Source organism: Triturus cristatus, chromosome 5_1 (genome assembly GCF_964204655.1).
Source record: "Triturus cristatus chromosome 5_1, aTriCri1.1, whole genome shotgun sequence".
Taxonomy (NCBI): domain Eukaryota; kingdom Metazoa; phylum Chordata; class Amphibia; order Caudata; family Salamandridae; genus Triturus; species Triturus cristatus.
Window position 1 is genome coordinate 35311076 of NC_140587.1, and position 20721 is coordinate 35331796.

A 20721-nucleotide genomic window follows, 5' to 3' on the forward strand; every position below is an offset into this window, starting at 1 on the left:
TTAAAATATAGTGAAATACATTCAATTAAAAAAAAAAATGTTGTTGCAGATTGCTCGATATTTTTACACTTAATAAAACGCGAACAAAATGTAACTAGATTAGTACGTAATATTCTCTCATAGCAAGCCAGAGTTCTTGTTAGATAGTTGTGTGCTGAATTTATTGTCCGGCTTTCCCATTCTGACGTTACTAAGGAGGGAATCACGCTCCAGGTGGCAGCCTCCTCCAGCCAGTTAGGTGTGAATCAGCTCGGCCGCCATCTTACAACGGGAACATTCGAGTATATAGCTAAGCGCTGACAACAAAGTTGCGAGCTATTAAAAATTACCTTTTAAAAACTGAATTGCATGTATGAATAATACGCCCTGTTAAAAAAATGGTTAATTTTCCGCGAACGAGGCAAACGAGAACAAAGTCAAACAAGTTAAAGCAGCCGATATGAGAAAATGTAGGAAATGAACAGCCTATTCTGCCCCAATTGCAAGGCTTCTTTCATTGCTTGCTCGTGATGCGATTGGAGACTTTATTTAAGTGGTAAGGACACGGAGGTTGGTGGCTTCGGGCCTGCGCCCGGTGGAAGAGGGGCCTACCAGGTTGGACCGCGTCGAGACACCTGCTTTGACGTCATTAATTGCCAGGTGGGCCTCGGCTTCTGTTGAAACAAGCCCGGCGGAGCGTGGCGCGCGCACTTGGGGGCGGGGGAGCGGACCCTTTGAAGTGCTCCCAAAAGGCGGATTGCTTGGCGGCACGATGCGCGTGATTGTGCGCGTGCTAGCCATGCAATCCGCTTTTTGGGAGCACTTTTGAAACCCGTATTCTATAGTCTCGCTTTGCAATCGCTTACGCGATAGCAAGGCGAGACCTAAAAATGGCCGTGTTTTTGAGTTATACATATGTCACCGTGTCTACCAGCCACTATGAGCAAGATGCCAGCTGCGTGTAACTGCAACCACATTAAACTGAGAGAAAATTACACAGAGATATTAACTCTATGTTTAAATTGATTCCATAAACCCCGTCATTTAAATTTTCTCCCTTTTCAAAGTGCCGCATTTACAAACAGCAGGCATCTTGCTTCCAGTAGCCTGTAGACACTGTGCCATATTTATAACAGAAAAATATAACCATTTGTTTAAATGGGCAGAATTTAAAGTGAAGAAACAAGCTTCATAAAACATTAAGACCTGATTGGCTCAATTGAAAGTGGAAAAAAACATTAAGACTTAGGGCCTTATTTAGACGTTAGCAGGACCGCAACGGAGTGGACTGTTTTGGCAGTTTTCCCACCCATCACCCTGCCCGTCCAATTTATGGTTTAAATCTTTTTTATTATTTTAAAGAAAGGTCAAGCATAACAATAGCAACTACCTACATCCGCCGGTCGGTGGGGAACATTCAAGTTAACTAAAAAGGAATAAGAAAAATTAGAAAAAAGAAGGAAGTAGGAAAGAAGAAAGAGGGTACTGAGGAGTATTCCATGAGCAGGTGTGAGGTGAGCCTGGCAGGTGCTCAATAGGTGGACAAGGCGGAAAATGGCCAATCATACTTTACTCTTGTGGGCGTTTGGAGCTAGTGAGGCGGAGTACTCTGAGATACTTTGGGCATGTGATTTCTGTGAACTCATTAGACAAAAATTCTATAGTGGACCCCCATGTTTTCTCGAATTTGGGGAGGGAGTGCGCAAGTCCTGCCATAATCTTTTCCATACCCAGGAGTTCCCACAACTTATACAGCCAATCCAAATGAAATGGAATCTTAACCTTGCCCCATCTAGCCAGCAAAACCTGTTTGGCCGCCCGAATGCCAACGCTATCACTCTACCCCTCCGAGATTTGAGGGGAAACATCAAAGCATTAGGGAGTCCCAAAAGTATAAATGTGGGGAGTCTTGGTAGGTCTGTGTGGTAGATTATTTCAATGTCGCGAAGAGTTACATCTCAAAATTCTGTATTTTCGGGCAAGCCCAAAGAATATGGGTGAGCGTGCCCGGCTGGCCGCAATTCCGCCAAGAATGCCCTGTCTCCCCAGGTTTCCACCTAAGTAGCCGCTCAGGGGTGTAGTACCAATAATGTGTGATCTTTGAAAACATCACCTTGCCCACTGAGCTACAAGCTGATGCCCTGGCCCTGTGCACAATATCACTCCACTCCTTGGGGGAGAACTCATATTCCAAATCCAATTCCCACCTACGATGCGCGGGGGATTTGCCGGTTTGTCAGGGAGTGCTGAGAAAGGCGTAAATGTCTGACAGCAGTCGTTTGTCCGACGTCATAGTGATTAACCATTTCTCGAATTTTGTTAGTGTGCGGCCAGCGTGTGGTATCACCTGTGGGTGAGTGACCCAATGACGGAGAGCCAGATACTGCCAATACGCCTGATTAGGGATGCTGTAACCCTATTTGAGACTGGAGAACTCCATTACCCCATGCACATCAAACAAATCCCCAATACGTTTACAGTTGGCCTCTTACCACGGGAGAAAGTTGTTTCTGGTAAAAGCCGGTGGGAAGTCGGGGTTCCCTATAAAGGGCGGCATCGGGGTGGATAAGCCATGTGGTACCTGTACCCTGTCCCAGACTGCCATGGTAGCCCGCAGGACTGGAGAGGCATAGACTCCATATGGTCTGTGTTTTCAGGGGAGCCAAGGGACCTTCCAGATGTGTATGCTCGAAATCGAGCGATCTATAAAACACCAATGCTTCTCTTATTCTAACTTGTACCATTCAAGCGTATATCGGATTTGTGCAGCCTGGAAATACCGTTTTAGACATGTGATCCCCAGTCCCCCGTCTCCCTGTTTAAGGTACGTCAGTGGACGGGCCATTCTCGGTCTCGTGTGCCCCCAGATAAAGGTGCAAAGGAGGTGTTGCATTTGCGCTAGTATGTTAGGAGGGGGGTAAGCGGTAACGTCTGCATTACATACAGTATCCGTGGGAGTGTGGTCATTTTGACAGCAGCTAGTCTGCCAAGCCAGGATAGGGTATGTCTCTTCCAGCCTGTGAGCTCATGTCGAATACCGGCCAATAGACTGGAATAGTTTACTTGCGCCGTTTTGGTGACGGTGGGGAATATCCTCAAGCCCAGGTACTGGACTCCTTCCGTTGCCCATTGAAAAGGAAACCCTGATGACAGCGCCACCTGCTCAGCCTGTGGGAGGGTCAAGCTCAAAGCCTGGGTTTTATGAAGATTGACTTTAAATCCTGAGGCTAAACTAAATAGCTCCAGTTCCTCTATCAAGGCGACCAGCGAGAGCTCTGGCCGGGTTAAAAACAGGACCACATTGTCTGCATGTGCATAATGAGATTTTCTGAACTCTGTCTCCCATTTTGATCCCAGAGATCCCCGGGAGTTGGCGGACTCTTTCTGCAAAGGGTTCCATTTATAAAGCGAAGAGCAGGGATGACAACAGACACCCCTGTCTCGTTCCTCTCCGAATGGGAAACGGTTGCGAAGTTACCCCATTCACTCTGATCCCTGCCTGGGGGTCTGCATATATGCTGTATACCCACTGCAAGAAGCGTTCTCCAGCTCCGAATTTGCGTAGCGTCTGGTTTAAATACGGCCAAGGCACTCGGTCAAAAACCTTTTCGGCATCAACCGGGAAAAGGACCGTAGGCGTCTAAGTACGTTGGCCAGCAAATGGCACATCCGACGGGTCCCATCATTGCAGTTGCGTTCCGGGATAAAACCCGATTGATTGAGGTTGATCAGTCCCTGCATGTAGGGCACCAGTCTGTTCGCCAAAAAGCTCATAAAGATCTTGAGGTCGAAGTTTAGCAATGAAATGGGGTGGTAAGAAGCACATTCAAGGGGGTCCTTCCCTAGTTTTGGGATCACGACCACCTCCGCCATAGTCATAGTCTGCGTCATCCTACCTGTGTCACTAAAGGAATTCAAGAGTCAGACCATTACCGGAGCTAGTTCTTGGGCAAAGGCTTTATAAAAATTGGTCGAGAACCCATCCTCCCCTGGGGAGGCCGGATATGGCCTTAAGGACTTCATCCATGCCGATGTCCGCATCTAGGTTTTTCGCCTCCGTGTGTGAGAGGGATGCAACCGGGACGTTCAGCATATATTGCTCAAAACCCCCCTGCATGTCTCTAATTTGCCTGATCCTGGGCGCAGTCTTCTGTGCTCGCAGCAGAGTCGCCAGAAGTTTCCCAGCTTTGTTACCACCGGCATAGTATCGCTGTTTGGTCCGTAGGAGCGAATACTCCGCTCAATCCCAATCAAGGGCCTTCAGCTGCTTTCTGGCAGCAGTAAGCTGTCTCCTAACTTGAACGGTCCCTGTCCTATGGTGCACTCCCTCTAGCTCCTTGACCTGGTCCTCCAACTGCTCTCTTTTCTATCTTTGTTGACTCCTGCTGCTATCGCTATACAACGCCCTCGGACAACAGCTTTTAGTGCCTCCCAGAGGATGGCAATCTAGGTATCCCCGTCTTTGTGAATCTCAATGATATGACGTGATAGTTTCCCATACGGCTTTGAGATTAGCCTCATACCCGAGCAAATTATGATTAAGTCCCCACTGTTTGCAGCCTTGGGACCCCTCCCATGAACACCCAACTCCATTCGGATTGGCGAGTGATCTAACAGGCCTGCAGTCCCTATTGAAGCATCAGTGGTGTCTCTGGTAACCCTGGGTGATGTAAAAAACCAGTCAATTCGAGCATACGTCTGGTGAGCCGCTGAAAAGCACGTATACTCCCTAGCTGTCAGGTTCAACTTTCTCCACACATCCATCAGACCTAAATCTGTCAGTCTCTGCTTCATGGAGTTGGTAAGTGCCCCGGAGGGGCCCTGTCGCTGGGCAAAGAGGTCCCACTGCATATCACGTGTTATGTTGAAATCCCCCCCCAGAACCAGGTCCTCATCCGGAGAGGTCAGGATGGCGTTCAAGGTAGCGCTGAGTAACTGCTCCCGTCGCTCATTCGGGCTGTAAATAGATGCAATGGTGTAGGTGTGGGGACCAATTAGCACCATCTGGTGCCCTACCTGGTATCTCTATCTGCGTGCCCACCACCTGGCCCCAAAAGGGTGTGGTGAGTGGATCGCTACCCCTGCCTGTCGAAGGACGCGAAGCAGAGTTGCTCCCAGTCAATCCGCAATAGGTGAGTCTCTTGAAGGAAGCAGATATCACTACCCGATTCCTTCAAGAATGTCAGCAGCGCCTGCCTCTTCACCGGGGAGTTGAGGTTAAGGATGTTAATTTGAACTGTTGACATTGGTATGTGGGCAGATCTTCAGGCCAATCATGGGGGTCACCCATGCCCGTTGCAGCTCCCAGTCCCCTGACCCTGCATCGGCCCCCTCCAACTCCTCCGAAGAGCCCGCCTCTGAACATGCCCACCCCGCTCCCTCCACCCTGCTTAGTAGTCGGTTGCTTACCCCATGACCCAGATGATAGAAAAGGAACAGTGAAGAAGGAAGAAGGGAAGAGATATAAAACAGTAACAACAAAAAAATGCCGAGATATCGGCTGTACTCGCACTATCGTGCTTGGGTCCATGTGTCCAACGGTCTGACATCTGGACAGCGAGGTGGAGCCACTCTCGCCGGAGCCGGTTTTCAACGCCCCTGTTCCGGATTCGTGCCTGCGAGGTCAGAAGAAGAGCGTGGTTGCGGAGTCTACTCTTCGGCTTCTGGGGTGTCCATGTCCCAGCAGTGTCTCACGCTCTTTCTGGCTTTCTGTGGCAGTGGGTTTGGAGGATTGAGAGGATTTCGCCCTTCTGCTCCTGTTGCACTCTCCTGTCTTCAGCGTGCAAGTGCGGCTGCGTTACCTACAGTAGCTCCCGGGGTGTCATCGTTTGCCAGCTCCAGGCCCAGCATTTTCTGTGCCTCCTCAAGGGAGTGAACGGAGTGGGTCACCTGTTCCCAAATGAAGGACAAACAGAAGCGGTGCCCCCAGTGATAGCGAGTTCCTTTATTGTGTAGAAAGGCAGTGATCGGTCTTAGGGCTTTGTGTCTTTGGAGAGTGAGTGGGGACAAGTCCTAAAAGATTCCGATCTGTAGGCCCTTATACGCTATGGTCGCTCTGTCTCTGGTGGCCGCCATAATGATTTCCTTCGGTTGGAATGAGTGGAGGCATGTGATGATGTCCTGGTGTTGCCCCGGGTCGCGGGCCAGCCGCCCAGCTCGGTGGGTGCGGTCACGCACAATTTCTTTCCCCTCCAGCGGTGGCGCCACGTGTTTGAAGAACCGGATCACCAACTCCTCCAGTTTACTCCATCAGCGAGGAGAGGAACTCCCTTAATGCTGATATTGGATCTTCGGGAGCGGTTTTCAAGGTCTTCCAGTCAGAGGAATAGCTCCTCTTTGCGATCCTTTCGCTCCAACAGCTCCCAGGTTTGCTCGATGATCTCCTCCTTCCGTCGATCTCCACTCCACTCCAAGGAGTCCACACAATCCCCAAGTTCCTGCATCTCCACTCGTACCTGCTTTATATCTGCAGTGACCACCCGGCCCAAGCCAGCAAAGTCATCTATGAGGGTCCCAAACAGTTGCTCTAAGAAGCCACGGTGATGGGCTCGTCCGCCTGACTTCCCCTTGGCACCATGTCCACCTCTGGACCCGGAGGGCCTTGCTGGTCTGTCTTCTTGGACCCCGGCTTCTGTAGGAGGTCCTTGATCGACAGGTCTTTTTCCCCCGGTGGGCAGTCATCCTCAGTGGCCCTGCTTCCCTGGTATTTGCGGTATTTGCCTCAGGTGGGCTACCCCAGCTGCACCCGTGCTTTGTATGTCTGCGGTTTTGGACTATATGGCCTCCTCGAACTTGGCGCTGTGCCCCCTTTCCTGGGTCAATGGTCCCTGGGCATCCCTCGGGCTTCTCACTCTCCGTGAGCCTGTACTTTGCCAAAGCTGAGTCGATAATGGCTAGCCGGTTGTGTGTGGAGGACCCTGCACCTCTCTGTGCCTCATAGTGCTTACCCCGCGGATCCGGATGGGGGCGGAGGATCGGGGCCCAGGACTAGGTCAATTTGTCCTACGCAGCAAATCCCATCTCCGGAGGCTGCTCTCTGTCTTCGCTGGCTTATGGCACCCAATATCCCAGGGTCCCCCCTGGAAGCCTCCGTGGTCACCCTCTGCGCTGAAGGTCCGCCGTGGTCTTGGTGCGGACCAGCGCGGCCCAGGCAAGCGTCCCCAATGGCTCTATGCGCTCACCTTCGATTTCCCGCGGCACCAGTGGTGACGTGTTATGGGACAGATGCCCGAGGATACCGTCTCCGAAGCCATCTCGGGCCGTGATGCCAGGCTCAGCCGCCATGATGCTCCTGTGTTACCTCGGGGTTCTTTAACCTCCAGCACAGGTTTCCGCATAGCTACGCTGCTCGTTGTGATGTTGTGTTCAGCAGGGTGCCGGCTCTCACCGCGGGTGTCACAGCACCACAGGGATGGGGCAGACTCGGGCCTCCACGGCCGATGGGCTGGCGCTCGGCCCGGCCTCCACCCGGGCCTACGTCCTTTGCACAGAGCTGATGCGCAGCCCGACAGCTCCAGGCGCCAGACGTTACGGAAAGTAGCCGCCGTTGCAGAGGCCGCCCGGTTTCCCTCAGGCATGTAGGGACTCCGTCGGGTAAGGTCTCAGCTGTGACCTTGCGGAAGGTGCCTCGGCAGACCCGCTCAGCCCCACATGGGCCGCGCTCCACACCCCAGCTGCGGCCTACTGCTCAGAACTCAGGGGCTCCCGGGAGCACTCTCGCGGACTTACCAGTTTTGCCGTGGACCCCACTGTATGCAGGCCCTTTTCCGCATGAAGAAGGTGGCAGGGAACGGCAATAGCGGGTCGGGAGTGCATTTAGATGCAGTTTTTTGCAGCCATGGCGAGCAGAGCTCCGAGAAAATGCGACTACTCCGCCGTCATGTTGGCCATGCCCCTGCCCGTCCAATTTAGATGCTGACTGGCAATGGGAGAGAAGATCGCTGTGGTCCCGCAAACTCTGCCAGGACTTTTCTCCCCTACCCTACAGTGGGATGGGCTCCAGCAGGAGGCGGCAGAACTTCATCCAGGATTCCCGCCCTCTAGATTTGGATGTGAGCTGCTTCCAAGGGAGTTCCAGCGGGAATCCCGCCTCCTTTTTGTCTGCAAAATGGGACGAAAAGGGATGAAAACTCATCTTTTTTAGGGGCATTTTGTCCTTTACTCCTACGTCCAGGTCCCTCCTTACCTGCTGCACCTTGATTGCAATGGACCGACATCCCATTATGATGGACCTGAAGGTAGGTGTTTGTGGTGTGTGAAGGAATACATTGCATGGTCTGTGAGAAGGTTGGAAGGGTGTAATGCAGAATATGCAAGATATGTTCACTACACATAACCTACATACACATATGTACACACACAACATATATGTGTCTTAAGTGAATTAAAAATGTTAGTCATCTCCCCACCACCACAGTTGCCCCCCGTGAGTACTTCACTGACAGGACACCGCCAGCCCAGTGGGAACATCCAAATCTGCTTGGACAGACCCACACTCTCAATACGCAATGGTGGGAGGTTCTCCAGCATAGAAGACCGCCGCCACAGCGGCCAACTGTGTATCGCATATACATCTAAATACGGACGGGGTAAGACCGTCAGCTCGGCGGAGTACTCAGTCCTGCCGCCGCGACAGGTCATCAGTTGAACTGCCAAGATCTAAATCCGGCCCTTAATGCTTCATGGAAACTTATTTCTTCACTTTAAATTTATCCCATTTTTAAAAAAAGACTGTATTTTTAAATATAGCACAGTGTCTACTGGCCACATTGAGAAAGATATCAGCTGTTTGTAAATGTGGCACTTTGAAATTTGTGAAAATTAAAATGGAGAGTTAACTTCAGGGGTGGCTCCTCCATAGAGGCAAAGGGGATTTGACTCCCCCACCCTCCCCCCATAGCAAGCCACTACATCCCAGGCTCATTATTTTTACCAATGTAAATACTTTCTCCATACCTCCATTCACTTTCCTTCGTTATGGTGTGGGGTAGGGTACTCTCTCCTGCCATGCGGTGAGTGGGTAGGATGATTAGCTGTAGCTGTGTTTCAATGAAATGCGCAGGTCAGATTGACTGGTGTTTTTGTGTTGGCCAGTTTGACATGCGCAGTTCAGGTTTCTAAATTCAAGGCTAACATCGAGCTGCATGAGCAGAGATAAGGCCATTATTGTTACATGCAGCGTAATTTTCGCATGCCCTAGCCAATCCTAGCACTCCTTTTCTGCTGCTTAGTTAGAAGATGCATGAGAGCAGTGCTTGGATTGGCTGGGGTGCTTGGGCCTTCTGTTACCCGGGTCCAGGAAGTCCATCATGACATCCAGGCAGTGCAAGGCGGGAGATTTGATCTTGAGAGCATAACTGCACCTGAACGTCAATCAAAGTAAGAACTGTTACAACTTTCATGTAAATTTAGTAACATGATGCATTAAAAAAACATGTTGCAGCGGCGTATTTTGCTTATAGATGTGTAAGTATTTAACCTTCCAACCCACCACTTTAAAAGCTATCAGACGCCACTAGTTAGCTTAACTATTAAGTTAACACGTTTTCCCATTTAAAAGCATTCAAAATTATCATTTTGTTCTCAAGTTGACAACAAATGCTATCTGCAGGGCCTGATAATAATAATGTAAAATAAACACAGCCTTACCTTAACTTTAAAAGGAAAATGTTACACTTAGTCATTGACTCTGTGCCTTTTTAAAAATCAACGCAAGGCTTCGAGCTACTCCGAAGGTGTCAGCAAACTTCTGGTAGTTTGTGATCATCAGATTAGAGACACCTGATCTGTTAGTCCCCTTTCTTAGATCTCCATCTCAGTTACCCAGTACAGCGTAGCATGCCTCGCCAAACTCACCATCGTCAATGTTTCATTCCGCCTGCTGAATTGGAGGAATCTGGCAACTCCACATCACTCTTCTAATGCCTAAAATCTGTCAATTGCCATGTGGCAGACTTTTTTCCCACAAGGCTCCAGAAATGCCATCAAGATTTGGCGTCCCTGTGTACAATTTTCTAATGACGGTGGTTGTGAGTGGATGTGAGCAGTGGTGGTGAGAGGTCTGCTCTTTGAGTAGGTTTGCTACTGCTCAAGTAGATTTTCTACTTGAGGGGCAAAAAAATCAACGCAAATAGGTACGTGCTCTTGTGCACTGCATGGTGTAGTTTCGCAGATTTTTCAGTGCTGCTCGCATTACTGCCGCTAAATTGCAGCGTGACAAGCATATTTCCGCCTGTTGGATTCTTGCTGAGTTTTCATGTAGCTTTTTTGTCATAACTTAACTCCATAGAATTCCCCAAAGTGAAGTTCTCTGAGCTTCACCCACCGCTGCATATGACACAGTCTCCCACCCATCCTCATCCAACACCTACACAACATTGAAATCAAAGGAAACGCACTTCGATGGATCTACTCCTTCCTGACTGGTAGGACCCAGTCGGTCAACCTGGCACCATACACCTCAGATGCCTGTGACCTCATCTGCGGAGTTCCACAACAATCCTCCCTGAGCCCAACCCTTTTCAACGCATACCTGAGTTCTCTAGCAAGCATTATCTCTTCTCATGATATCAACATCAACATCTATGCCGACAACACGCAATTCATTTTCTCCCTCATCGACAAGACTTTCAGTGCGCATGTCAAGTTCAATGCCTGCATAACTCAAATCGCCCACTGGATGAAAACCAACTGTCTAAAGTTGAACACCAACATGACTGAAATTGTGATTTTGAGGAAGAGCACATCACGGTGGGTCTCGACCTAGTGGGCAACAGAGCTAGGACTGACAGACACCCCCAACGCCAAGAACCTCCTCATCATTATCAACAGCAAACACAACATGATCACCCAAGTCAATGCTGTCACCTTTTCATGCTTCCATACCCTATAGATGCTGAGGAGGATTTTCAAATGGCTCCCAAGCAGCACCCAGAAAACGCTCACGCATACCCTGGTCAAAAGCAATCTGAACTGTGGGAACACCCTCTATGACAGGATCAACAGCAAACTAACCAGAATGCTGCAGACCATTAAGAACTCGCCAGCCAGAATCACTCTCAACCTCCCACACCACACTCACATCACACCACACCTTAAGGAGCTCCACTGGCTCCCCATTCACACTCTCCACCTCCCACACCGCACTCACATCACACCACACCTGAAGGAGCTCCACTGGCTGCCCATTCAGTCTCTCCACCTCCCACACCACACTCGCATCACACCACACCTGAAGGAGCTCCACTGGCTCCCCATTCACACTCTCCACCTCCCACACTGCACTCACATCACACCACACTTGAAGGAGCTCCACTGGCTGCCCATTCACACTCTCCACCTCCCACACCACCCCCACGTCACACCACACCTGAAGGAGCTCCACTGGCTCCCCATTCACTCTTTCCACCTCCCACACCACACTCACATCACACCACACCTGAAGGAGCTCCACTGGCTCCCCATTCACACTCTCCACTTCCCACACCGCACTCACATCACACCACACCTGAAGGAGCTCCACTGGCTCCCCATTCACACTCTCCACCTTCCACACCACCCTCACATCACACCACACCTGAAGGAGCTCCACTGGCTCCCCATTCACTCTCTCCACCTCCCATGCCGCACGCACATCACAACACACCTGAAGGAGCTCCACTGGCTCCCCATTCACTCTCTCCACCTCCCACGCCACACTCACATCACACCACACCTGAAGGAGCTCCACTGGCTGCCCATTCACTCTCTCTACCTCCCACACCACCCTCACATCACACCACACCTGAAGGAGCTCCACTGGCTCCTCATTCACTCTCTCCACCTCCCACACCACACTCACATCACACCACACCTGAAGGAGGTCCACTGGCTCTCCATTCACACTCTCCGCCTCCCACACCGCCCTCACATCACACCACACTTGAAGGAGCTCCACTGGCTCCTCATTCACACTCTCAACCTCCCACATCACACTCACATCACACCACACCTGAAGGAGCTCCACTGGCTCCCCATTCACACTCTCCACCTCCCACACCACCCTCACATCACACCACACCTGAAGGAGCTCCACTGGCTCCTCATTCACACTCTCCACCTCCCACACTGCCCTCACATCACACCACACCTGAAGGAGCTCCACTGGCTCCCCATTCACACTCTTCACCTCCCACACCACACTCACATCACACCACACCTGAAGGAGCTCCACTGGCTCCCCATTCACACTCTCCACCTCCCACACCGCACTCACATCACACCACACCTGAAGGAGCTCCACTGGCTCCCCATTCACACTCTCCACCTCCCACACCGCACTCACATCACACCACACCTGAAGGAGCTCCACTGGCTCCCCATTCACACTCTCCACCTCCCACACCACCATCACATCACACCACACCTGAAGGAGCTCCACTGGCTCCCCATTCACACTCTCCACCTCCCACACCACCCTCACACCACACCTGAAGGAGCTCCACTGGCTCCCCATTCACACTCTCCACCTCCCACACTGCACTCACATCACACCACACCTGAAGGAGCTCCACTGTCTCCCCATTCACACTCAACCTCCCACATCACATTCACATCACACCACACCTGAAGGAGCTCCACTGGCTCCTCATTCACACTCTCAACCTCCCACACCACACTCACATCACACCACACCTGAAGGAGCTCCACTGGCTCCTCATTCACACTCTCCACCTCCCATACCACCCTCACATCACACCACACCTGAAGGAGCTCCACTGGCTCCCCATTCACTCTCTCCACCTCCCACACCACCCTCACATCACACCACACCTGAAGGAGCTCCACTGGCTCCCCATTCACACTCTCCACCTCCCACACCACCCTCACATCACACCACACCTGAAGGAGCTCCACTGGCTGCCCATTCACACTCTCCACCTCCCACACCACCCTCACATCACACCACACCTGAAGGAGCTCCACTCGCTCCCCATTCACACTCTCCACCTCCCACACCGCACGCACATCACAACACACCTGAAGGAGCTCCACTGGCTGCCCATTCACACTCTTCACCTCCCACACCACCCTCACATCACACCACACCTGAAGGAGATCCACTGGCTCCCTATTCACTCTCTTCACCTCCCACACCGCACGCACATCACAACACACCTGAAGGAGTTCCACTGGCTCCCCATTCACTCTCTCCACCTCCTATGCCACACTCACATCACACCACACCTGAAGGAGCTCCACTGGCTGCCCATTCACTCTCTCCACCTCCAACACCACCCTCACATCACACCAGACCTGAAGGAGCTCCACTGGCTCCCCATTCACACTCTCCACCTCCCACACTACCCTCACATCACACCACACCTGAAGGAGCTCCACTGGCTCCTCATTCACACTCTCCACCTCCCACACGGCCCTCACTACACACCACACCTGAAGGAGCTCCACTGGCTCCCCATTCACACTCTCCATCTCCCACACCACACTCACATCACACCACACCTGAAGGTGCTCCACTGGCTCCCCATTCACACTCTCCACCTCCCACACCACACTCACATCACACCACACCTGAAGGAGCTCCACTGGCTCCTCATTCACACTCTCCACCTCCCACACCACCCTCACATCACACCACACCTGAAGGAGCTCCACTGGCTCCCCATTCACTCTCTCCACCTCCCACACCACCCTCACATCACACCACTCCTGAAGGAGCTCCACTGGCTCCCCATTCACACTCTCCACTTCCCACACCGCACTCACATCACACCACACCTGAAGGAGCTCCACTGGCTCCCCATTCACACTCTCAACCTCCCACACTGCACTCACATCACACTACACCTGAAGGAGCTCCACTGGCTGCCCATTCACAGAAGAGCACAATTCAGACTCCTCACTCAAGCTTTCAAGGCATTACACAACACTGGCCCAGCATACCTCAACAATCGCATCTGATTTTACAAACCTCCCAGACGCCTCCCCTTGTTTTGACTCCTACTTGCACAAATCCCACACATACGAAAAACCAGATGTGGTGGCCAAGCCTTTTCCTACATCGCTCCTAAAGTGTGGAATGACCTGACGCTACATATAAAAGTCTACTTCTCACTTCTTAAATTCTGCAGGAAGCTGAAGACCTGGTGTAGGAAATTGGATTGTTAGTTGAGGGTGTGAAGCCCTACTCAAGCAGGAACTGCAATCCTTGTTGGGGCGAAGTCACAAGCAAACCTTACATTTTCCTGTGCTCAACCGTCTGGTAGCTTGACGCAGACCAGTCAGGCTTAACTTAGAGGCAAGGTTTAAAGTATTTATGCAACACTTCAAACAATAATAAAGTGAAAATACAACACAAGAGAAATCCTACACAAATTTGGAAACAAAAAGTAATTTTTAATAAATAAATACAGACCAAAGCAACAAAAATCCAATCAGTAGAACCAGAGATATGAAATGTTAAAGATTTAATTGTAAATAGCTCTACTAGCACAAAGCACCAGCTATGGTTGTCTGGTCTCGCAAGACCACACAGGCCGACTGCAATGGAGCATGGGCTGGCTGCATGGATCCACTTAGGCCCAATGAACAAGAATACCTTAAATCCTAGTTGTGAAGAGGTGCAGAATTTAGGGTTGAGGATCTGTCATGCAACAGAGGTGATGTTAGGTTCGGACAAGGAGATGCATCACGCAGTGGTGGTTTGGGGAGCTGCGCAGTGCGAGGTGATGTGCTTGCATGGGGATGCATCATGCAGCAGCAGTTCCAATAGGCTGCATTGGGCGAGATGATGCCCTTGCCTGGAGATGCATCACGCAGCAGAGGTTCCGACGTGCTGCATGGGGCAAGGTGATGTACTTGCATGGAAATTCTTTGTGCAGCGGTGGTTCCGTTGGGCTTTTGTAGGTGATGCGGAATCCTTGTGTCAGGGAAGTCCACACAGCAGAGGCAATTCATTTGTTCCAAGAATAATGCATCAAGCAGCAGCGGTGATGCGCCAGTTCTGCAGGAGATTCGCCGAGCTGCGGAGCAGATGCTTCAATTCTGCTGGATCCACAGATCGGGCAGAGCACCTTCAGGTCGGGGACTAGGCTGGCAACACTTGGTAGGGTAGGAATCACAGATGGTGGAGGCCAGGTGCTGGGTTCAAGGTTTTTGGAAGCCTGTTTTCTCCCTGACGCTTCAGATCAGGAGGCAGTCCAACTAGCCCTTGGAGTCACTCTGAGGTCCTAGATTCAGATATGCAAGTCCAGTCATTCTCACACAGGCAAGAGGGCAGCAGAGCAGCAGGTCCAGTAGTGTGCTGAAGAGTTGGGGCGTTTTGTCCAATATTTATATGTAGTGCCCACTTTGAAGTGGTGGAAACGTATAGAGGTTTTAACCCCCCTGAGGTGTCAGACTTCTCATTCCTCGCTGTCCTGGCTACAGGCACAGCTTGTCTGGGGCCACAAAAGACCAGAGTCAAACCCTTTGTGAGGGTGCTCAGATAGAGCCTTTGTGATGTGCAAGTATGGTATGTGACAGTTCCTCTCCCTCGTTAACTCAGTGGCCCATCCTGCCAACACCTATCTTACCCCTGTCTCACTGTCTGGGAGCAATACACAAAGACGACCTGCCGGCTACGTCTAGTCATGTGATCCTGGATCAGGCTGCAGGCACCAAATGGTTAGGACAAGAAAATGCCAACTTTCTAAAAGAGGCATTTTTAGAATTGTGATGAAATGTGACTTTACCTTTAAAGAGGGCTTTTAAGTACAATTCTTTAGACACCAACTTAACCTATCTACCTATTCCAAATTGAAAGTTACAGCTTATTAAACTGAACATCATAGGACCAGTTTACTGCAGCTGGGTACTTCACTTAACCATCCCACCAGACACCTACGCTGTGCCTCACTCTCTCTCGCACACACCCCTCGCATCTGCAGAACACGAAGCCTAGCCTTCCCCCATCCCACAATCAAAACTTGGAAAGGCATCCCTCTACACATACGAGCCTCCTCCTCGCTACCGGAATTCTGCATGAAGTTGAAGACCTGGCATTTCAACTAACACCCAACAGACTACCTACACACCAGCTCTAGCACCTGGATACGCTTCCGGTGACAAAGCCATGCTTTACAAATCCAGCTAACATAACATAACAATAAGATTACTTCAATAAGAGGTAAGACTTGCAGTAGTGAACAACACATTTCAGAGTTTTTCACTACCATGACATGTAAAACTTATCTACCTTTTTTAATACACTGCATCCTGCACTCTGGGCGTCCCCTAGGGGTAACTTATATGTATTAAAAAGAAAGGTTTGGGCCTGGCAAGAAGTTTATCTTGCAAGGTGAAAATGACTGTTTAAATCGGCACACATCGAGTCGCGATGCGGCGAGCGCAAGGTAAGTGGTTTTCTTTCTTTAATGTTATTTTCCCTCATCCACATCTGTTGACTCCTCCCCACCCTGCCCCCCCATCCCACCACGCTTGCCTGCACCAGCCACTCCTGGTGGCATTACCTATCCAAGGCAAATCAGGATTTGCCTTGGATAGTATCCCAAAGTAACATAATGTTGAGCTATGTACTTTGCTTTGCATCGAGGGGGCATTCCAAAGCTGGTGCATGGACTTTCCCATGCAAATACCCATGGGCTTTGACAGAAATCCCTATCTACAAATATTGGTAGACAGGAACTTGGTCGAAAATCTTATGTCTCCTCCTCAAGGCAGGTGTACCAAGAAGAAAAGTTTTCTTTTCTTCTCATTTCTCCAAATTTGCATGTGTGCTGCATTGTACAGTGGGAAAAGCCTTAAATGCATAGTTTTTGTACTGGAAGAGACACCTTCATGTACAAAAGCCATGCTTCAGAGAATGCACACACCTTGGCACCATGGGGCAACAGTTGGCGCATGCCAAAAGTAGACATGGCATTTTTTTCTCTTTCCTTTTGATGTAAGGCAGTGTAGCAGCTATGGTGCAGCGTTGCCTTGTTTCAAATAATAGTAAATCTAGGCCTCAATCTCACACACTTTCACTCACTACCTGTCACTGACTCTCACTCACTTTCACTCACACTCGTGCTTACATCACACATATGCAAACTCTCTCTCTCATATAAACATACTCTCACCCATAAGCCCGCACACAGTATACATTAAAAACCATTTTTAACTATCACAGCTACCGCCAAATCTCCCGTTCAGCTCTGTGTACTGCATTTTATATTAGACTATTACCATAATATTGACTGTTAGTGTAATGAAAAATGGGCAGAAAATAAGGAATGCAGAGCTGCCTCTCTAAGGCCAGGGGTCGCAAAGGCAGTGCCAAGCCAAGGCTCACAAGGAAGCCATGGGATGCAGCTGCCACTCCTGGCGACTCCTAAATGGTGTCCAAGCCACAAATGCAGAAAATTGTTCAGAAAGATCCAGATCTTTACACTGAGTGTGGCAAATGACAATCACCGATGGAAGATATGATATATTTACGTATCAGAACTTTTAACCAGCCTTCTAAATCCATTAGTCTGTTGTTGTGTCATTTACATTTGTCTACCACTCACTACAGCATACGGCAGTGGGTCAGTGGGGAGCCAGTGGAGCAGTGGGTCAGCCCAGTTCAGCTATTGGCTAACTTCACTGTGAGGGATGGCATTCTGCTCTTTCACAACAAGCACATCTGCACGCAAAGTAGCTCCCTTCAGTGCTGGGGACCATTATGGCAATATCTGTTGTTTGAGGGAAAAAATATTTTTGATTTTAGCCAATCTCTCCTTTTTTATATTGTATTTTTATATCTTTTGGTTAGTTTCGATGTTGAGTCTCTCTATACGTGCATTCCACAAGAAGAAACGCTAGAGGCAATCAGGGGTCTCCTAGACAATAGAGATATGGACACCATAACACCAACGCATTTCATAATGGAATGTGCCAGGCCAGCTATGATGGAGAATTTCTTCAAATTTGAAGAAACTATATATCTCCAAACCTCAGGTACATCAATGGGGAGTATTTTTGCGCCTAGCCTGGCCAATCTGTATGTTCATCTTTTTGAACAAAACAGTGTGCTTAATCATTCCAACCCATTTCTAGAACAAATTCTGGTGTGGAAGAGATATATAGACGATATCTTTGTGGTCTGGCATGGGACAACTGCCACCCTTTTGGATTTCCATTCTTGGCTGAATTCTATGAACAGGTTTTTGAGATTTACAGTCACATACGATAAAACCAAATTACCCTTTTTGGACATCTTGATTTGCCCTACATCAGGCAAACTTGGGAGCGAATTGTACAAAAAACCTCAGTCTAAGAATTTGTTACTTAGTTTTGAGAGTCATCACCCTAAGTCTCTTCGGGAGAATTTACCCGTTGGGCAGTTTTTACGCATTCGGCGGAACTGTTCTGCAAAAGAGAATTTTGATCTCCATGCTGAAGAGCTTTCAAGACAACTGAAAGACAGAAAGTATCCGAAACGCCTGGTTAGACAGGCCTGGAAAAGAGCGTCTAATAACAATCGGGATGCGGTTTTAGAACCCCCTGTACCTACATTACCTCTCACAAGAATAACCTTTGTCAACACGTTTAGCACATTATCTAATAGTGTGCAAAAATCTGTTCGCAAGCATTGGCGCATTCTTAATGTGGGTAATGAAAGTATTCCACCTCCGCTTTTTTCATTTAAAAGAGGAACCAGTTTGCGAGACAGTCTTGTGCACACTAGACCTAGAGTCAACCCAGGCACGAAAGCACTGACATTATGGGATTTACCACCAGTGCAGGGCCATTTTCCATGCGGATCATGTTCTGTGTGTCCACAAACTCAATCAACAAAAACAGTAGATATTGGGTCAGACAGACCATGGGTCTTGAAGAAACGCACAAATTGTAATACAGAGAAAGTTATCTACTTGATCACGTGTCCCTGTTCACACAGATACGTAGGAATGACGACACAAAAGATTAAAGTGCGTATTAGTGAACTCAAGAGCACTATCAGGTGAAATAAACAAGCCACTAGACTAACCAATCATTTCTTGACATTAAAACATAAACCAGAAGATCTGAGATGGCTCATACTGGAACAACCCTTCATTCCACCTCATATCACAGATATTAAAAAATTCCTGTTTGTGAGGGAACAAAAATGGGTATTCAAACTCCAAAGTGACTGCCATGGTTTGAATGACGAAATACCATGGACATCACTATAATATATGATTGAGAACTGTATCATTTTCATGCAATTGTAGTTATGAGGTATTACTTTGCTTTTATCATGGGTTTTATATTGATTCTCATTTGGTCAATGATTCAATTCCCAACGACATTATATCCGTTAGGTCATGATTTACTACCAACAATGATTGCAATGTCCTTGATATATGGTCTATTCAAATGACGAACTGAGTTGTCTTTAAAATAAGCTCTCATTAGAATCCTTGCATTATCAATGCTAATTGATATAGATCACACGCTTCTTTCTAAACAATTTTTTGACACAAGTTCAGTCCTTACATATTGAGCTATTCTTGTCACTCCGAGATGTGTTTAAATATGGCTTATTTGCCGTATTGTGTTATCAACAACACGCACTTAGTTTGCCTTACTACATTTCCCACAAGGAGTACGAACTAAACGCAATACGCGATTACGTCATTTGCAAGCGTCCCGCTTACTGACGCTTTCAATGCCAACGATCCTGTTAGTTAGACGGTGCAGCCGTTTATTTATAAACGCGCCCTCCCATACGCCGGATACCTCCCCTTCCAGCTCAGAACTAGAGAGGGGTACCGACGGAGAGGTGAGTGAACCTGTAATACTGACTATCGGGTCTGCTTAAACGTCTATACCATTCGATACTCGCAGCGGGTCTTAAGCGTCTCTTCATTTAAAACTTTGACTTTTTTGAGCGTTAATAGACAGTGAACCTATAATCAACACACGTCGTAAGACGCGCACTGTTTCATTGTCGATTTCACTACACATACGGGGTTTGTTAACTGATATGAGGATGATACAATAAACTTTGCACCAAGGAATGTTTGCTCCTATCTCCTTAAAATAAGACCCCTTCATATTACTTTGCCTGATTTTCTTGTAACAATCTATAGGTCTATAGAATGGTCATATTAGTCATTAAGTCATAGAGTTACTCTCGTAATTTCTGACTAAGACCACTCGCCATTTTTCACAGCCTAAACACATTTACACAGGGGCCCCTGTGTTTATTCTGCCTTGGTTTTTATACGTGTGCATTTCGAAAGCAAGTGTTAAATGAACCGCATCCAGATGCACGTGTCCTGTTTGTCGGTACACTGAATGTTTACACTTGTATTTTAGAGCGGTGCCTCACAGCCTGAGCGGATGCCAGGTGAGGCGAGGCGCACACCCGCAGTAAATCGGGTAAGTGCTTGCATCTTTATAAGAATTACATGACATACTTTTAAGATGTTGAAATACATAATAAGTATTTGCATAAATGGTACATTTTATCTATATGCATATATGACCCATTTGTGACGCTCCAGAAATGATGGACTGGATTATTTGTGAGTCTGTTTTGTTTGGATTTCTTTAGGTTACTTTCTGGAATCACTATTTGGACTCGCAGAAGTGTTCAGGTTGTATCGCTATCAACCTCCTTTGTTTTGATTGCACAACAGCACCTACCTTATTTCTGCAGTAGCCTTTTTCTCTTGGTCCTAACGAAAGCCTGGATTCGAATATCCGTAGGCTGAAACATGTAGACCA